Genomic DNA, 17,333 nt, shown 5'->3' on the forward strand with positions numbered 1-17,333 from the left:
AATGTTAAACATATAGTTACCATATGACCCATAAATTCTATTTCTAGGTATATACTCAAAAGAAATAAAGCATATGTCTACGAAGACTTGTACACAAATGTTCATAGCAGCATTATTTATAATAGCCAAAAAGTAGAAACAACCCATCAACTAATGAACAGATAAATAAAATATGGTATGTCCATACCATATTTGAATATGGAATAGTGGAATATTATTCAACCATATAAAGAGATGAAGAACTGATACATGCCACGACATGGATGAATCTTATAAACATTATACAAAGCGAAAGAAGCCAGACACACAAGATTACATATTATGTAACAATGGGATGCAGAGTAGACTGGAAAGATACAGCATACAATCAGTATTTCCTGAATTTCATGAATAAATGAACTAATTAAGTAAAATACCCAGGACCTGGCCAACTGGATTTAGAAGGTGAAAGAGAAGTGAAACTAAGGTAATGCTGTTTTCTAAGCGGGATGAGTGAGGGGCATGTGGGAACATTAAAGAGATCTAGAGAGGCAAGTTAGGATCTGAAGATCTCAGGTCCCAGGGGGAAGCACAGATTTAAGAGACGTTGGCTCAGAGGTGATAGTCAAGGTGAGGCAATGGTTAAGTTCACCAAGGGAAAAAGTTCACAAATACAAAGAGCAGGTGGGTGGGCACTGAGCCTTCTGCCCTTTCTTGTTCTTGAAAGAGGGTGTCTGAGACCGTGGGATTCCAATGACATGAGGGGTGTGTTGTGCAGGGGAAAGAACTGAGGACTTGAGTCAGAGGACCCAGGTTCTTTGCTTTAGCTCTGTCTTGCTGTGACCTTGGGTAGCTGACCTTACCGTGTGAGGCTCAGGTTCCTCACCTGCAATCAGAGGCAATAATGCCAGCCCTCTCTGTTGCATGGACCAAAAGGGAGAATACACAAGAAAGTGCTTTGTACACGGTAAGAGACTCATCAAATGTAAGGGATTATTATTATTGCAGTGGGAGATGCAGAAGGCCAATAAAATGGATTTGGTTGCAGTAAGCACAGGGGTTACTTTCTGTTTCTTAAAAAAAAAGAGAAAGAAAGAAAAACTAGCAGCAGCAAGTACTGCCAGGTGCACAGCGTGGTTTTTCCAACTTTGAGAAGCAAATAACAGAGAGGGGCCAACTGGCTCATCCCAGGAGGCCTGTCTTCACCAGTTGAATCTGAAATCACGGCCCAGGGAATGGCTGCAGGCACGGACCCAGGACAGCAGGCCCTGTCCTGGCGGGGCAGGACCCAGGGAGCGCGGGGCCAACAGAGGTTGTCCATATGGCCAGAGACCTGGTCCCTGGGCCCCTGTGGCTTGGAGTTTCCTTCAGGCCCTGCCCAGCCAGATGTACTCCTTAGAGTCCCAGGTGGCCCGTGAAGGGTGCTGTTCAGCCCCCAGGCCACATTCAGGAGCATCACCTCAGAGTTAGGGAGAGAAGTGACCATGGCTTCACCACAAAATAGGCCAGGTTTCTATGGCTCCCCAGGTGGCCAGCCTCATTAGAGCTGAGGACTACACTGGGTTTGCCAGAACTGTGGGACAATGTCCAGCTCAGGAGGCTTGGGCAAGCTGCTTCTAGCTCTTTCCAAGCCAGAGACACATCCCCCCAGTGCCTGGCTAGATGTGAGCCCCTGCCATTTCTGTGCCAGCCTGGAGACAGTCCTCTCAAACGGCACCTTTAAGCAGCCACATTCTTCTCAAATCTTCTTGGCCAGGGCTGGAGATGCCCTCAATGACCACCTAGTCCAGCCCGCCTGCCCCCATTTTCAGTTGAAGAACCTGAGGCCCAGAGAGGCAGAACTTGCTGAAAGGTCAGATCAGGGGAGCTTCTCTGAGGCTGAACAATAGCGCTTAGAGCAGAAATCAGGTCCCGGCCTCCCAGCTGTCCACTTCTCCCCTCCCCTCCTTCTTTCCTCATTACCGGTGTTTTCCAGTCTCCCTGTGGGGCTGCAGCCCTCACCTCTCTGAGCATCCTGGCCAGCCCTACCGGCCCAAGCTCTCCACCTGAGGCTGAGATCCTGCCTCCCTGCCTCTGCTCGCACTGACCAGCTCTAAGAGCTCACCTGCTGCCCTGAGCTGCCTCAGAGACGCCCCCTGGGCAGTGGGGCTGGGGCAGGGGGAGGTGAAGGCGAGGTCAGGAGCTGCAACACCAGGTCCAGTTCTGCCACTAACGGGAATGAGTGGGCATAGAAAGAATGTCACCTTTTGAAAAATGACTCTTCCACTGAGGACCATGTTGGAGCTTCTCCTATCCCTCCTTATGCTACCTCCCCCAGCATTTGTTCTTCCCTTCAACACTCGTTCTTCATTCCTCCAAACCCTGCTGAGGACTTAGACTCGGTGCCATGCCCTGTGCAGGGGCCAGGACCCAGATAGTACTTACCAACTCAGCCCTGCCGTTGGGTGCTCCCAGTCTGGGGGAGGAGACATCAGAATGGGCATCCGCCACCAGTGTGGTCAGCATATAGTAGAGGGAAGCACAGGGGGACTCTAGAGGCCCAGAGGCTGCCCTCCTACCCCCAGCCTAGGCTGGTCAGAGAAGGCCTTGAGCTCAAAGGGAGCTTGAGGAGACATTTCCTGGGCAAACAAGGTGGGGAAGGGCATCCGGGGAAGCCCATACTGAGGTGAGGCGGCAAGAGGGATGACAGATCAGGGCATAGTGCTGGATTTCGGGTGGCTTAAACCACAGGCTGTACAGGGGTGAGGGCAGGTGAGGCTGAGGGGTCAGCAGAGGCCACATGTGACGGGCGCTGTACAGACTTGTAGGCAAGTCTGATGTGTGTTTTCCAACATCACTATCTACCTGGAGATAGCATCATGTCCCACGGCTCAGGGGCTCAGTCCCACCAGACTGCCTCCATCTGTGCTTCTGACTGATTGGCTATAAATTGGAGTTTCCTGTGACCTCCTCTTCAGGTTCAATTAATTTGCTAGAGCGGCTCACAGAACTCAGAGAAGTATTTACTTACATTTACCAGTTGGTTATCAAGGATACAGATGAACAACTAGGTAAAGAAGTATAAAAAGCGATGTCAAGTCCAGCCCTCCAGTCTCCCTCCTGTCCTGGACCTCCTGGAAAGGTGCCAGGCTGGGTCCAACCAGCCACATTCTTTGTGGAATGCCAGGCCAGGTGTTTCTATGCCTTACTGAGGCTCAGGCTTCCCATCCAGCAGCAGGAAGGATGAAACCCAATAGTATCCCAGAGGATTTCACCCCTAGATGAATCAGAATCAACCATGGAACTTTCTTTTTTATTTATTTATTTATTTTTGTTGAGGAAGATTCGCCCTGAGCTAACATCTGTGCCAGTCTTTCTCTATTTTGTATGTGGGTTGCCACCACAGCAAGGCCACTAACAAGTGGTGTAGGTCCGCGCCCAGCAGTAGTGATCCAGCAATGGGCAAAGCCCCTGCCCTGTCCTCATGGAGCTGACATCCATCTCTGGGCAGGGGCACAGAGATCTGTATTTAGAAAAGCTCCACCAGTGATTCCAAAGCCCAGTGTTACGGGCTGAACTGTGTCCCCCTCAAAATCCATATGTTGAAGTCCCACCCCCCAGTACCTCAGAATGTGCCTGTATTTGGAGACAAGGTCTTTAAAGAGGTAATTAAGTTAAAGGAGGTCATTGGGGTAGATCTAATCCAATATTACTGGTGTTCTTATAAGAAGAGGAGATTAGGGTGCAGACAGACACAGAGGGAAGACCATGTGAAGACGCAGCAAGAAGGGGACCAAGAGAGGCCTCAGAAGAAATCAACCCTGCCAGTCCCGATCTTGGACTTCTAGACTCCTGAATTGTGAGAAAATAAATTTCTGTTGTTTAAGCCATGCAGTCTGTACCTCTTAGTAATGGCAGCCCTAGAAAACTAATACACCCAGCCTCACCCAGGAACTACTGCTTGAAAGAACTGGCTGAACGAAAATGCAGAACACAAATGGGAAGTACCTCTGGGTAACCCGAAGCTTAGAGATATCTCTATAGGTTTGACCCGGACAGAAGCCAGTTAGCTTCACATGGTTCACAGAGGCATGATTCTCCTGAAAGTGTGGATGCTTCGAGCAGCCTACTGCGGGAGCCCTGCCTCAAACCCTGACAGGCCAGGCACAGGCTCCTGCTCACCTACAAAGAGCCATATCCACAGGAATGACCAGGAGAGCCCCGAGGTTCTTGCCCTCCACAAGGATGCTCCAGTGGGAGTAGGCCTTGGGAATGGCACCAAGTTACCCATGCTGCACAGAGAGACCCAGAATGGGCAAGGACGTGGCCTGAGGTCACACAGCAAGATGGATGGCATCCAAACTGGAGTCTCACCCCCTGCTGGTCCCAGCTGCTTTCTCCTCCAGCCCTGGCTCCTCGCCCAAACCTGCTGCCACCCACTCTGCTTTCCCACCCTCTCCTCCCCACCTCTCTGGCTCTGACTAAGGCCGGGAGCATGATTTCAGAATGATGAAACCCAGCTCCTGAGGTCACGACGGCCTCTTTGCAGTGGCTGTAATTTTGCACGGCCCTATCCCCTCCAGTAGGCTGGGGAAGCTGCCAGGCCTTTGGCACATGTCTAGGGGGAATGTGAGGATGAGACAACCAGAAGGGATCACTTCAAGCCAGGTCAAGAGGAATGGTACATTACAGATCATCTCCTGACCCAGCACTGGTCTGGGAGACAGACAGACCGATAATACAACTTGATGCTCATGTCATGCCTTCGCACGTCATCCCGCTTAATCCTCATGGCATCCCCTTTACACCCAGGCTTTCCAAGTCAACACCACCAGGCTGCTTGTACCTCTGTGCCCCATGCCATGCTGATTCACATCTCTGGGGTCTTGCTTATGCTGTTTCCTCTGTCTAGATTGTGCTTTCCTCCTTCTTCCCCACCCTCCTTGTCTGCTAACTCCTACTCACCCTTTAAGGACTAGCTCTAGTGTCACCTTTTCCAGGAAGCCTTCCCTGACCATCGCCTCCCGCAGATGGGCCTATATATTTCTCTCTGTATACTCATAATAATCCATCTTTGTGTTCATCACATCATATTTTAATTACCTGCTTACACGTCTGTCTGTTTCCCCATCCAGAATGGGAGCTTCTCAAGGGCAGGGATGGGATTGGGACTAGGTCAGTTTCATCTTGGTGTCCCAGCCCCCAGCACAGAGCAGAGCATAGAATGAGTCATTGAATGTTGGACAAGCCTCCCCACCTGCCACAAAGATGGATGAGGCAGGGAGCATTAGCCCCCATTTTACAGAGAGAAACTGAGGCCCAAGAGGAGTTATCTTACCTGTTCGAAGCCCCAGGTGAGTTAATATCAGAGCAGGGACTAGACGCCAGCTCTCCTGGAGCTCAGACTAGTTCTCTTACACTCCAAGGACAGCATTCATGGAGCAGCCAGCCAGAAAGACCCACTGAGCCACACTGGGCCTATTAGTTTCCTATTGCTGCTGTAACGCATCACCACAAACTTAGTGGCTTAAAACAACACGTTTATTATCTGTTAGTCTTGGAGGTCAGAAGTTCAAAATGAGTCTCACTGGGCTAAATCAAGGCATCAGCAGGTCTGCATACTTTTCTGGAAGCTCTATGGGAGAATCCATTTTCTTACCTTTTCTAGCTTCTAGAGGCTGCCCACATTCCTTGGCTCATGGCCCCCTTCCATCTTCAAAGCCAACAATGGCTGGTCAAGTCTTTCCTCCATTGGATCACTCTGACACTCCCTCTTCTACTTCTGTCTTCAATTTATTAGGATCCTTGTCATTACATTAGGATCACCCAGATAATCCAGGATAATCTCCCCATCTCAAGGTCAGTTGATCTGCAACCTTAATTCCTTTTGCCATGTAATCTAACACACCCTCAGGTTCCAGGGATTAGGAAGTGGCCATCTTTGGGGGTTAGGGCATTATTCTGCCTACCACACTAGTGGGCTAGGAGGTAATGGATGAGTCGAGGGTGGAGTAACCAGACTCCGCAATGAGCCCAGAACTGTCCTGGCTTAAACCTGTCATCCTGAGAGAATTATTGATAGCACCCCCTTGCACTCTCACAAGTATTCTGGCTTGAGGGATTAATGATATGGTTACTATAGTCACAGACTCTGTGAGGAGGAAGTCTAAGCTTACTATTTTGCAGATGAGGAAACTGAGGCACAGAGAGGGGATGGAACTTGCCCTCCTTGTCACACAGTTAGTGACAGAGTTGAGACTAGAATCCTGATCTTTTGCCAGGAGGAGCAGGCCAGCTTCATGCCCAAATCAGACCAAAGTATTTCTTTCATCAAGTCAAGAAGGAAGTGTCAGGCAGTCATCGATGATGATAATGAAGATGATGATGATAATGACAATTTATTAAATACTTCCTATGTTCTGGGCAAAGTTAATTAATGCTGAATGCTTTATATGTATTATCTCATTTGATCCACAGGAAAATCCTGGATCATTTTACAAATAAGGAAACTGAGATTTCAGGTAGTTAAGTGACCAACTGGTAGGTGTTGAAGCTAAGTTTCAAACCCATGTCTTTCCTCTCTACCTAGAGGGTTACTGGGCTTGAGGAACCAAGAGGACTGGAAGCTTTACTTTGGAGAAGCATCAGCTTTAGGGTAGAGATGGAGAGGGATGGAGGGGGCCAGTGATTTATTAAGCCTGTGAATTGATGAGGGAAAGGGTATGAGGATGAGGTGGCTCAAAAAGTTGTGAAGTTGTGTTTAATTTCCACTGAAGATTAAAATTGTGGTCATAGCAGGAGGAATTTATCTATTTATTTTAAAAAGATTAGTTACTTTTTCCATATCTGCTCATCTAGAACATTTGGAAAATACCAAAGTGAAAAGAAGATAATAACAATCGTGATAATTTCATGCTCCCAAAGAACCACTGTTAAGACTGGCAAACTTCCTTACGGGGATTTTTTTCAATAAAATATTTCAACATATGAAAAAGTAGAAGAATAATATTATCAAACACCCGTGTACCCACCCTCCAGCTTAAGAAATAAACAGTTACGTATACAGTTGAAGTCTGGTGTACCTGTTTCCCACTATATTCCCTCCTTCCCTGACGAGAGGTCCTTCCCGGCTTTTCTCTGTGCATATTGGTTTTACTTAGTTGATGTCACTGTAATTTTACAATTTCGTACCAGAGGAGTTCAGGGGAGACATCAGAGGGTCCTCAACTCTCCCACAGTTAGTGGTTCCAAATTTTTCCTTATAAAAAACAGCAGGCAGCTTTGGACTGGCTCCACTCTCACACATCTGGCTCTTGGTGGCCCAGTGATGTCACTCCACCCTAGGCGGTTGGTTGCTGGCCCAGGTGTGCAGCTGTGGCCCCCGTTCAGCACGGCCCCTTCGCTACCCCCAGCCCACCTGGCTGACCTATGTGCTCCCCAGTCTCCTCCACCGTCTCCACCTCTCCCTTTTCTCCCATCTCAGCCTCACTGCCTTCTCCCGCCAGTCCCTTCCCTCGTCATCCCCATCTCGTCTCTTGGGCACCTCTCCTCGTTTGGCCGCTGCCCCTCCTCTACGTGTTGCTCAGCCAGGCCAAGCAGCTGCCTCAGGTGGAGACAGCAGCTCTGCTTCCTGCCTAAGGCCCTGATGCCCAAGGGTTATAAAGCTCCCCCCATCGTCCCCACTGCCGATGCTGGAATTCCTCCATTTCAGCTAACTCCTTGACCATCAGGACTGGAAGCACACTTAGAGACTGTCTAGCACCCTCCCCCGCCCCCCCTCCCCCATTTTACAGCTGAGATTGAAATAGGCTGAGAGAGAACTAATCTGCCCGACCTCACTAGCAGAGTGGACAACAGAGCAGAACCAGAACCCGGGGTCCTGCCTCTTATTCCAGGGCTCTTGAGACCCCGCCCACTTGATAGCCCTACCAGGGCTGGATCCTTCCTGAAGCCTGCTTCCAGAGGCCTGGTGTATGTTGTGTTGGGTGGGTGGGTAGGGTGTTGGTTACTGCCACTGTCCCGTCTGGAGCGAGGGAGCACCTGCTGCAGGGGCATGGGTGGGTGGTGGAGGCCTGGCAGTGGTGTCCATCCAGGGGAAGAGTCAGAGTTGGCGAGGTCTCAGAGATCATCCAGGCAGGGGGAAGCCAGAGCTCCGAGGGACTGCGCTTTGCCCAGGGTGACAACACAGTCTGCAGCGTTCAGTCACCTGACTTGCCTGAGTGTCTGCCCACACCAGCATGCAGTGGGGGAGCGAGAAACCCACGGGTCCTGAGGAGATGCTGGCCTCTCTTCCTGCATTCATGTGTCCCCTCTGTGTTGTTTGCACAGGCCTCAGGGGCAGCTTCTCCTGGGTTCCAGCCCAGCTTCACTGCCACTAACCATGTGACATTGGACAAGCCTCCCCAGCGGCCTCCCTGAATCTCAGGTTCCTTATCTGTAGACCAAGGATAACATCCCCCGCCCCCCATGGGGTGATCTATTCAATGAAACATCATGCATAGAGCACACTGTGCAGTGCTGGCACAGAGTAGGTACTCAAAAAATGATAGTGATTATGTTTTGTGTGACTCTCATCTTCCCCGACAGACTGTGAGCCCTAGGACTGTGTGCCCCCCAAGACCCAAATGGTGCCAGGCACCCAAGAGAGGCTTTTTCTGCATCCATTGACCAAATGACTGAATACTCTGCTAACCCGAACGGAGGGAAGAAGGCGAGGATTTGCCATTTGGTGTATTCACGCTGGTGAGGTCATAAATGATGAATCACGTGTAATTGGACGCCGAGTCTCCATGTGGTTTCCAATTTGTGATCTCATTTTATTCGCACAACGCCCGCCCCCTGCCAACATCGTGTCTTGTGGGAGGATATGAAGAAACTGGGATTGGTCTCCCCAATTTTCAGATAGGAAAATTGAGCTTGGGAGAGGCTGAGTGACTTATCTGGGTCACCTAGCAGTTAATGCCACGGCTGGGGCTTCTCCCTTCCAGCCCAAGGGTTTTTGCAGGAGTCCAGTCATCAATTTGGGTTGCTCAGGTTGCAAGGAACAGAGACCCATTGAAGTAGTATGGGGATGTGCGGGGGCAGTGAGAGAGCACAGAAGGATTTCCTAGGCAGCACAGCCTTTTTGATATCAGTGTCTAAATTGCAATTCGGCTGCCCTGGCGGCCCCTCCAGCGCCCTCCGGAGGCATATGCTCTGCTCCAACCTTAGCCTCTCCTAGTCCCGTGACTCAGCCTCTTGTGGTCTCTGCTTCTCTTTCCTGCCCACTCTCTGGGCCTCCAATTTAAGCCCCCTAAGAGACAGAATCTATTAGCTAGACAAACATTTTGGTTGCAAGGAGCACAGGCCATCTTAGGAATCCTTCTCTGGGGGGTGCTGGCAGGGAGTGGGGCTGGCACACGGCCTGGAACTGAGAAGGGCTCAGACACCAAGGCAGCCCTCGGCACACTCCATTCTCCTCCACTTTCATCTGCCCACTGCTCTGAGTGCCCCAGTCCAGATCCCTGGAGCGAGCGTTCAGACAGGCTGAGCTATTCACCCCCGGTGAGCTAATCATCTCACTGGGCTGACTCTTCCCAGAAGCCACCTCGAGGGGTCCAGGGAACCTGTGAGCTGATGCGTTCTCCCACTCTGAACCCATCAGTGGCCTTCTTTGGGCAAACACCTGCCCAGCACTGCTTCCTTGAGAGAGGGTTGTGTGGTGTAGCTTTATCACTAGAAGAAAATGTTGGACGGGGAAGGCAAGGCTGCCAACATCCTTTGGTGCCTTCAGATTGGGTTTCCCTCTACTTACCCTGGAGTGCCCCTAGGGGGCAGTATTCTTGAGCTAGGCCACCTCATAGGGCACTAGTCGGTCTCTCTTAGACGCAGCCTAGAGATGGGTACCTTTGCCTTAGGTGTGGCTTGGGCAGAAGAGGTATATAACTCAGGACTGGCAATTTATGTGTCCAGGGTAGCCCATTTCATCAGACGGCGCTGTGCAGGTAGCAGGCTCTCCGAGGCAGGGGATCTCAGAGTCTGTGAGCAGAGTAGAACAGCCAGGTACTCCTGGCACCGATGGTCAGAGCCCTGTCAGTCTACAACATGTGTGACAGATGGGGACTCAGAGCAAGCATTGCATCAGGGTGCTCTGGAAAGTTCTAGGCAGCAAGTGGGGAGGCATAGATGTGGTGAGGTGCCCCTGTGGGTGTGGGGGAATGGGTGGAGTGAATGTGCAGGCTCCAGATAAGCTCACCTGGAATGAGCCCCTTGCAGAGTAGAATTCACTGTAGCGTCAAAAGAGGAAGAAATGGTACAGAGGTCCCCACCCAAGGCAATGACCAGGGCCTGTTGTGACGGACCCAGCACGTGTCTTCACATCTGCTGACCGCCTCTCCCCCTCCCCGCTGCAGAACCTGAATGGGGCCTGGGTGAGGGCCAGGAAGATTACAGCTCTGGCTTTACTGGCCCATTCCAGAATGAGCCTTTGTGTCTGGTTGGATCCATCCACAGGGAGAGTTAGGGATAGCAGCGTAGCAGCTACCTAGTAGGGGGCAGCCAGGCTTCCCAAGAGCTCTTTGAGGGCTGGGATCTACCTATGGACTGTGTCCAGCGGATGCCACTAAATCGAACCAACAGCAAGGCCCTGCCAGGCAATCAGGTGTTTCTGGTCATGGGGTCTCCCGCTGCCCTCTTAGCTCTCACCCGTGGAGACATCGGGAACAGGAGGCTTCCAGGAACAAGTGACTGGCCTCCTACAAGCCGTCCCCACTGATAGAGAAGGAACCCAAGGCTTCCTGAGGCAACACGGGAAGGCTGCAATCCCAAATTTACCAGGTGACCTCGTACAAGTTATTAACTTCCTGAGCCTCAGTTTCCTCAACTGTCCCCTGGGAAACACCATACATATTCTGTTTTGTGAGTTTACGTGAAAGCACCTTGAACACAGCAGATCTCTGTGCACACCTGAGCAGTTCTTGCCATTAGACTGTCATGGAACGTACCAGAAATCAGGGGCCTGCCTGTCCAGTTCACCTTGGTGTGCCCAGCGTCTGGCACACAATAAGTTCTCAGTAAATCTTTTCTAAACAAACTGACAATGGAAAAGGAGAATTTTGAGACTCATTATTAATGATGGTCATTCCATTAGCCAGCAGGGAGGGAGACCAAGGGACCTGCTGGAAAGGGCATCAGGCCAGCAGACCCAAGTTCCCGCCCAGTCCTGCCACTGGCTTGCTGAGGGACCTGGGGCAAGTTACATCACCAATCCGGGCCTCCGTTTCGTCAGATGTTGGATGAAATGGTTGGAGAAGAGGAGCTCTCAGGTTGCTCCTCGGCTCTGAGGCCCTGTGGATTTGCTGGGGGGCGACCATCTGCCCACCCCCATCTGGGTCCATGATGACCACAGAACCACTATCCTGGCCCCCTTGTGTTTTCTTTCTTCATCTTCTTGGAATTTTTTACTCTGATTGGGCGATTTTCATTTGCAGGAGTTGAAACCCTGCTTTGGTCTTTGTGTACATATGTGTCCCCCCCCCCCTTTTTGGGGAGCTCCCTGTGGGCAGTGCTGTCTCCCCCACCCCACCATATAGGCAAGGCTGTCTTCCCCCTCAGCCTGCACATCCCTACCCTGCTTCAGACTGGGACAAGCCTCATCTTCTCTCTGGGTCTTTCCCCTGGATTAGACCCAGGGCTGTGGCCGCCCTCACGACGGGTAGGGGGAGGGCAGAGTGACACGCTCGCTGACAGACTGAGGTGGCGCTCCGAGGGGAGCAGGCCAGCAGCCGCAAAGGTGCAGTCTGTGCCAGGTGGGCCTTGCCAGCCGGAGCTATTTTTAGAAGCCATGTTTGCAAATTTTGTGTTAATAGTGTCTCTGTCCAAGTTCTGGCTCCCAGGGCTTAGGGAGGGAGAGAGTCTTTGACAAACCCTCCCTCCTTTTTCTCCTCCTCCTCCTCCTCCTCCTCATTCTTCTGCTCCTCCTCACAGGTGGCTGGGATTAGTGGGGTCTCTCATCCAGGTCGGAGCCCTCTCCAGCCATCCATCTGCAGACACATGGGGGTGGGGGTGGGGTGGAGGGAGGTAGAGGGGCTTAGAGCTCAGGTCACTAGAGGCCTAGTCTCAGAGGGACGGCTCTGTCAGCGTTCATGTCACTGGAGAGGAACTGTCAATTGCCTTGTCTGTCACCCTCTCCCCCAGGCAATGAACTCAGGCCCCCACCAGGGTTCTGCATCTCTCTGACCATGCCCACCCTCACCCCAAGTATCCCAGCCAGGCTTTGTCTCTCTCTGACAATGCCTACCCTCACCCCAAGTGTCCCAGCCAGGCCTTGACAAAGCCTGTTCTGGCCTAGGCTGAGCTCTGATCCAGAGGTACCAGAGGAAAGAGCACCCACTGCATCTTCCCAGCCCAGTTCATCAAGGGAGGAGACTGGCAGGCAGCAGAGAGGTGAGCGAGGCCCATTCAGTCCCATCCTCAGGGGCCCCTGGTCTGGCCGGGAAGGCAGTGACCTTGAGCACATCATTACCACTGTGATGGGCATTCTGAAGGACAAATGGTGGGTCCTGAGAGAGTGTAACTTGCTCTGAGCTGACAACTGAAGCATGAGTAGAAGTCAGGTGAAAAGTGGGTGGAAGAGAGATTCACCTGGCAGGAGCAAGTTCTCATCACAGGAGGCCTGAATGTGAAGGCCAGAGCGTGAGCCTGAGGTTCAGGGATTCTGTGACCATGGAGGCCAGGGGCTCCCTCCAACAAGGGGGGATCCCAAGGAGGAGCCTCCCATCTTTTCCTGGTCACCACCCATCCACACAGACCTGCATCCTAGCCCACCCCCAACATCCCCTACAGCCCAGGATGGAAGGGGCCTCCCCTGCAGGGCAGTGCCACTGTGCATAGCCCGGGATCCTAAAGACCCAGGCTGGAAGGGGCCTCAGAGAGCCACCACCAGTTGTGTTTAGGGCTGTGCTGGAATACCCCAGCGCTGGCGAACTCACTCTAATGAGCAGCCTGATGGGGAGTGAGGAGGCTCTGACCAGGAAAATTCTTCCTGCTGAAACCCATCTTCCTGTGACCTTCCCAGCTGGCCCTAGCCCTGCTCTCTCTCTCTGTTGGAAGGCAGTCTCCTGTAGCTTCTGGAGTCACAGACTTGGATTCCAGGCCTGATTCTCTCATTTAGAACTGTGTGATCTTGGGCAAGGTGCTCAACCTCTCTGGGGCTTCATCTATAAGATGGGGATATTAATAAAGTTGGGATGGAGAGGGAAAAGCCTTAGCCCAGGGCCTGGATACAGTAAGCGCTCAATAAACATTATTTCTTAGTAACACTACTAGGTTACCATCATTACCGTGCACTACATGGGGAAACTGAGGCCCGGGGCGCGAAGGCACTGGCCCAGGGTCGCCCCGGGAGGTGAGGGCAGCGGAGCGGGGAGCAGCGCGCGGCCGGGCGGCAGGCGGGGGCGGCGGCCGTGGCCTCAGGGGCCCTCTCCAGGCTCCGGCCCCCCTCGCCGCCCGGGCACCGCTCGGCTGCCGCGCTTTACGAGCAAAAACAAACACGTCCCACAAGCGGCCCCTGTGCGCGCGGCCCCGCGCCCGCCAGCGCCGCCGCCGCCCGCTCAAAGCCGGCTTTGTGCCCGCCCCGCCGCCCCCGCGGCCCAGGCGATTTTAATTAGCGTCTGGGTCTGCGCCGGGAGATGCGAATCAAAGCCCCCGTTCTTCCAGCGCCCCCGCGCCGCCCCCGCCCCGCCTCGGGTGCCCGGCTCCGCGGACCCCTGCCGGCAGCCGCGGGAAGTGGAGCCCTCGCGGGGCCGGCGCCGCGAGTTCGATTCTCGCCTGTACAGCGGGGGACCCGGGGCGCCTTCTTGGCGCTCTGAGCCTCAGTTTCCCCATTAATAGTAGCACTCCGCTCGGACACCCAGGCCTTAACATGTTGGTGAGAGGGTGGATGAGCTCTGACCCGGGCTGAGGCAGCCAGCAGAGGAATGGGGGGGAGGAGGAGGCCGGGAGAGGGAAGGCTGCGTCGTGGGCAGCATTCTACGGCCGAGGTTTTGACCCTTATTTCTTGGGGGTTTCTTAAAGGGTAGCTTGGACCTTCGGATCCGCCTGGGATGCTTGTTTAAAATGCCGAAACCTGGCCCCACTCCACACCTGCAAAATCAGAACTTTTGGGCTTGTGGCCCCAGAATCTGCATTTTGAACAATCCCCAGGTTGATTCTGGTGCATGCATGTGGGATGTGCAGAGGATGAATGAGCCATAGTCTGTAGGAAAATATATAATCCCTGGTCCCCATGCCCCCAGCACCATGACTGAAGTGGGACGTTTCGCTGCACTACTGAGCCTCCTTCTCCTCACAGAGCACCATGTCCTCCAATGGACCTCGGTGTCGTTGCCCATAAAATGGCACAGCCTTACTCATCCACCCTCCCTCTTTGGACTTTGGGAGAATCAAAGGTGCCCTCGAGTGGGAAAGGCCATTAGAGGCAGGAAAACTCTAAATGGTCCCCTCGCCCACATGCTGCCATTACCTCCTCTAAAGGCATTTTTGTGCATGGCTGCTGCTGCCCAACACCCTTCTGTGGCTCCCAATTGGCTTCAAAATAAACTCCTTATCCTGGTGTTCCAAATTAGGTCCTGGCCACGTCTCCAGCCTCCTTTCTCACAGTCCCCCATCTTGGTTCTAGACAAGCCCCCATCCCCATCCCATCCCAAACACTGTGCTTTCCTGCTTCATTGCCTCTGCCCAAGCTGTCCCCTCCTTGGACATACACTTTGTCCCTTCCCCCCTTCCCCATTTTTAAATAGCCAAATTCTTTTTTTTTTTAAAGATTTAATTTATTTATTATTTTTCCCCCCAAAGCCCCAGTAGACAGTTGTATGCCATAGCTGCACATCCCTCCAGTTACCGCATGTGGGACGCGGCCTCAGCATGGCCGGAGAAGCGGTGCGTCGGTGCGCGCCCAGGATCCGAACCCAGGCCGCCAGCAGCGGAGCGCGGGTACTTAACCGCTAAGCCACGGGGCCGGCCCTTAAATAGCCAAATTCTGTTATTTCTCTATGACACTGTTGAAAGGCTGCCTCCTCCATTCCTGCCCACCCCTGCCCCACTCTCTCTTCCTCTGTTAAAGCACTGATTACATTCTATACCGGTTAAAATCTTGAGTTTGGGAGTATGATAAACCAGTCTGTTGCCCTGGGTCCACCACTGAGTGACCTTGGGCAAGTCCCTTAATCTCTCTGAGCCTCTATTTCCTCCTCTTGATTACTGAGGGATTCAGGGAAGTAAAGAAAGGGAAAGTACTTGGGGCGGGGTCTGGTCAGTGCCAGGTCATGGGGTCACAGTTAAGAGCGCAGGCTCTGAACTAGAGTGCTTGGCTTGAAACCACTTTCCCCCTCCACTCACTGGCAGTGTGACTTTGGGTGGGATTACTAAACTCCCCTTTGCCTCAGTTTCCCCAACTATACAATTTGGATAATAGTGTGGCAGACAGTCCCTGGGGTGGTCCCCATGGTGTTCACACCCTGTATAATCCCCCTCTTTGAGTGTGAGTGGGCCCTGTGATTTGCTTCTGGCCAGTGGAATATGGCAAAGAAGAGAAGGGATTTTGTAGATGTAATTAATGTCCCAAATCAGTTGATTTTGAGTTACTCAAAAGGGAGATTATCCTGGATGGGCCTGATTTAATCAGGTAAAAGCCCTTAAAAGAGGAACTAGCCCCTCCCTGGAGTCAGAAACTGTCTGTTCCTGCCTTTGAAGAAGTGAGCTGTCATGTTGTGGGAGGGCCTATGGAAAGGCCATGTGGCATTCTCTAGGAACGCTGGTAACAGCCGGCAAGAAAACAGGGACCTCAGTCCCGTAACCACAAGGGGATGACTTTTGCTAACAACCTGAGGGAGCTTGGAAGTGGATCTTTCCCCCAGCCGAGCCTCTGATGAGACCACCCCCTAGTGATACCTGGATTTCAGGCTAGTGAGACCCTAAGGCAGAGAACTCAGCTAGGCTGTGCCCAGGCTTCTGACCTATATAAACTGTGAGATAATAAATGTGTTTTAAGCTCCAAATTTGTGGTAGTTTGTTACTGAGCATAGAAAACTAGTACTACAGGGTTCTGGTGAAGATTAAATGAGGGCTCTGAGGTAAAGCCTTTAGCCTGGTGCCGGCTCATGGGAGATGCTCAGTAGTTGGCAATAATTAGCTGCCCTTGTTATTGTGTTTAGAATATAACACTTTATAAAAATAAGTTTTTAATAATCGGCTTATGAATTAGTGTGTTTAAAAAAACCCATAGGATTTGCAGGCAGGAAACCTACATTTGAGCGAACTTACTATAAGAACTTCCCCTTGCTGGGTTATGTGTGTTAGGCTGCTTTAGGCTGCAAGTACAGAAAATCTGAGTGATAGTGGCTGTCTTAGGTTGGGATTCCCGGAAGCAGAACTTGAGATGAGGAGTCCTGTGAAGATCACGGATCAGGAAGTTTTTTCGAGACAAACCAGGAGTAAGGACATGGGGAAGTGGCACCAGGAGGGGGAGTGTGATATCAAGCCAAGTCCCACAAAGGGCAACTTTGGCTCCGTCTTGCAGAGGAGCTCAGGGACAGTGCAGATCACTCCTCAGAGCTGTCCAGGTCAGTGCAGGGCAGCTGGAAAACTGTCACCTCCATACTCATCTGTCATTGGTTAAAGGCCACCCTTGGGTGGAGTGGGGGTGTAAATCCCTAGGCTCTTCTGGCTTTCCATGCTCACAGGCAAAGTGGGCTCTGGCAGCCTGAAGGCGGTCCTTTGACAAGGAGAAGAAGGAAGCAGGTGCCAGCTGTTGGGAATGAAAGCACAGTGGGAGCCAGTGTGTATGAAAATGTTAAAGGGATGAAAAAGTCGTTGGCAGTGCTGCTACAGTGGCATAAGTTATAAGGACATCTGTTGTTTTCTTAACAAGAAACGTAGGTGGTCCCCAGATCGACTGGATGTGGGTCATCAATGTCAGTGAGGACTCAGCCCCTTCAGCCTTCCTCAGCCTTGCTGGCTTTCATAATCCTCAGCCTCATGGTCACAAGATGGCTGCTGCAGCTCCATGTCTCATGTCCTTAGGAGAAAGCGTCTGAGGTAGGAGGCAAAGGGAGGGCAGCAGCAAAAAGGCTTTCTCCTCATGTGACTGTCTCCTATGAGGAGGAAAATCTCCCCCTGACAACCCACCAGAATTGGATCATGTACCCAGCCCTAGACCAGTCGCCGGCAGAGGAGAGTTGGGTTGCCAAGGCTGGCTTAGGTCAGTCAGTGGTTCACCCCAGGTGCTGAGATTCCATCCAAATGGGGTTCTGTTAGCAAAGAGGAGGTAGAGGAATAGCTGCTGGGTGGGCGGCCAACAGTATCTGCCACAGGGCGTCACTTTTCCTCGTTTGCAAAAG

This window comes from Ceratotherium simum, chromosome 7, assembly GCF_057802395.1.
Source record: "Ceratotherium simum simum isolate JZ-2026a chromosome 7, ASM5780239v1, whole genome shotgun sequence".
NCBI classification, from domain to species: domain Eukaryota; kingdom Metazoa; phylum Chordata; class Mammalia; order Perissodactyla; family Rhinocerotidae; genus Ceratotherium; species Ceratotherium simum.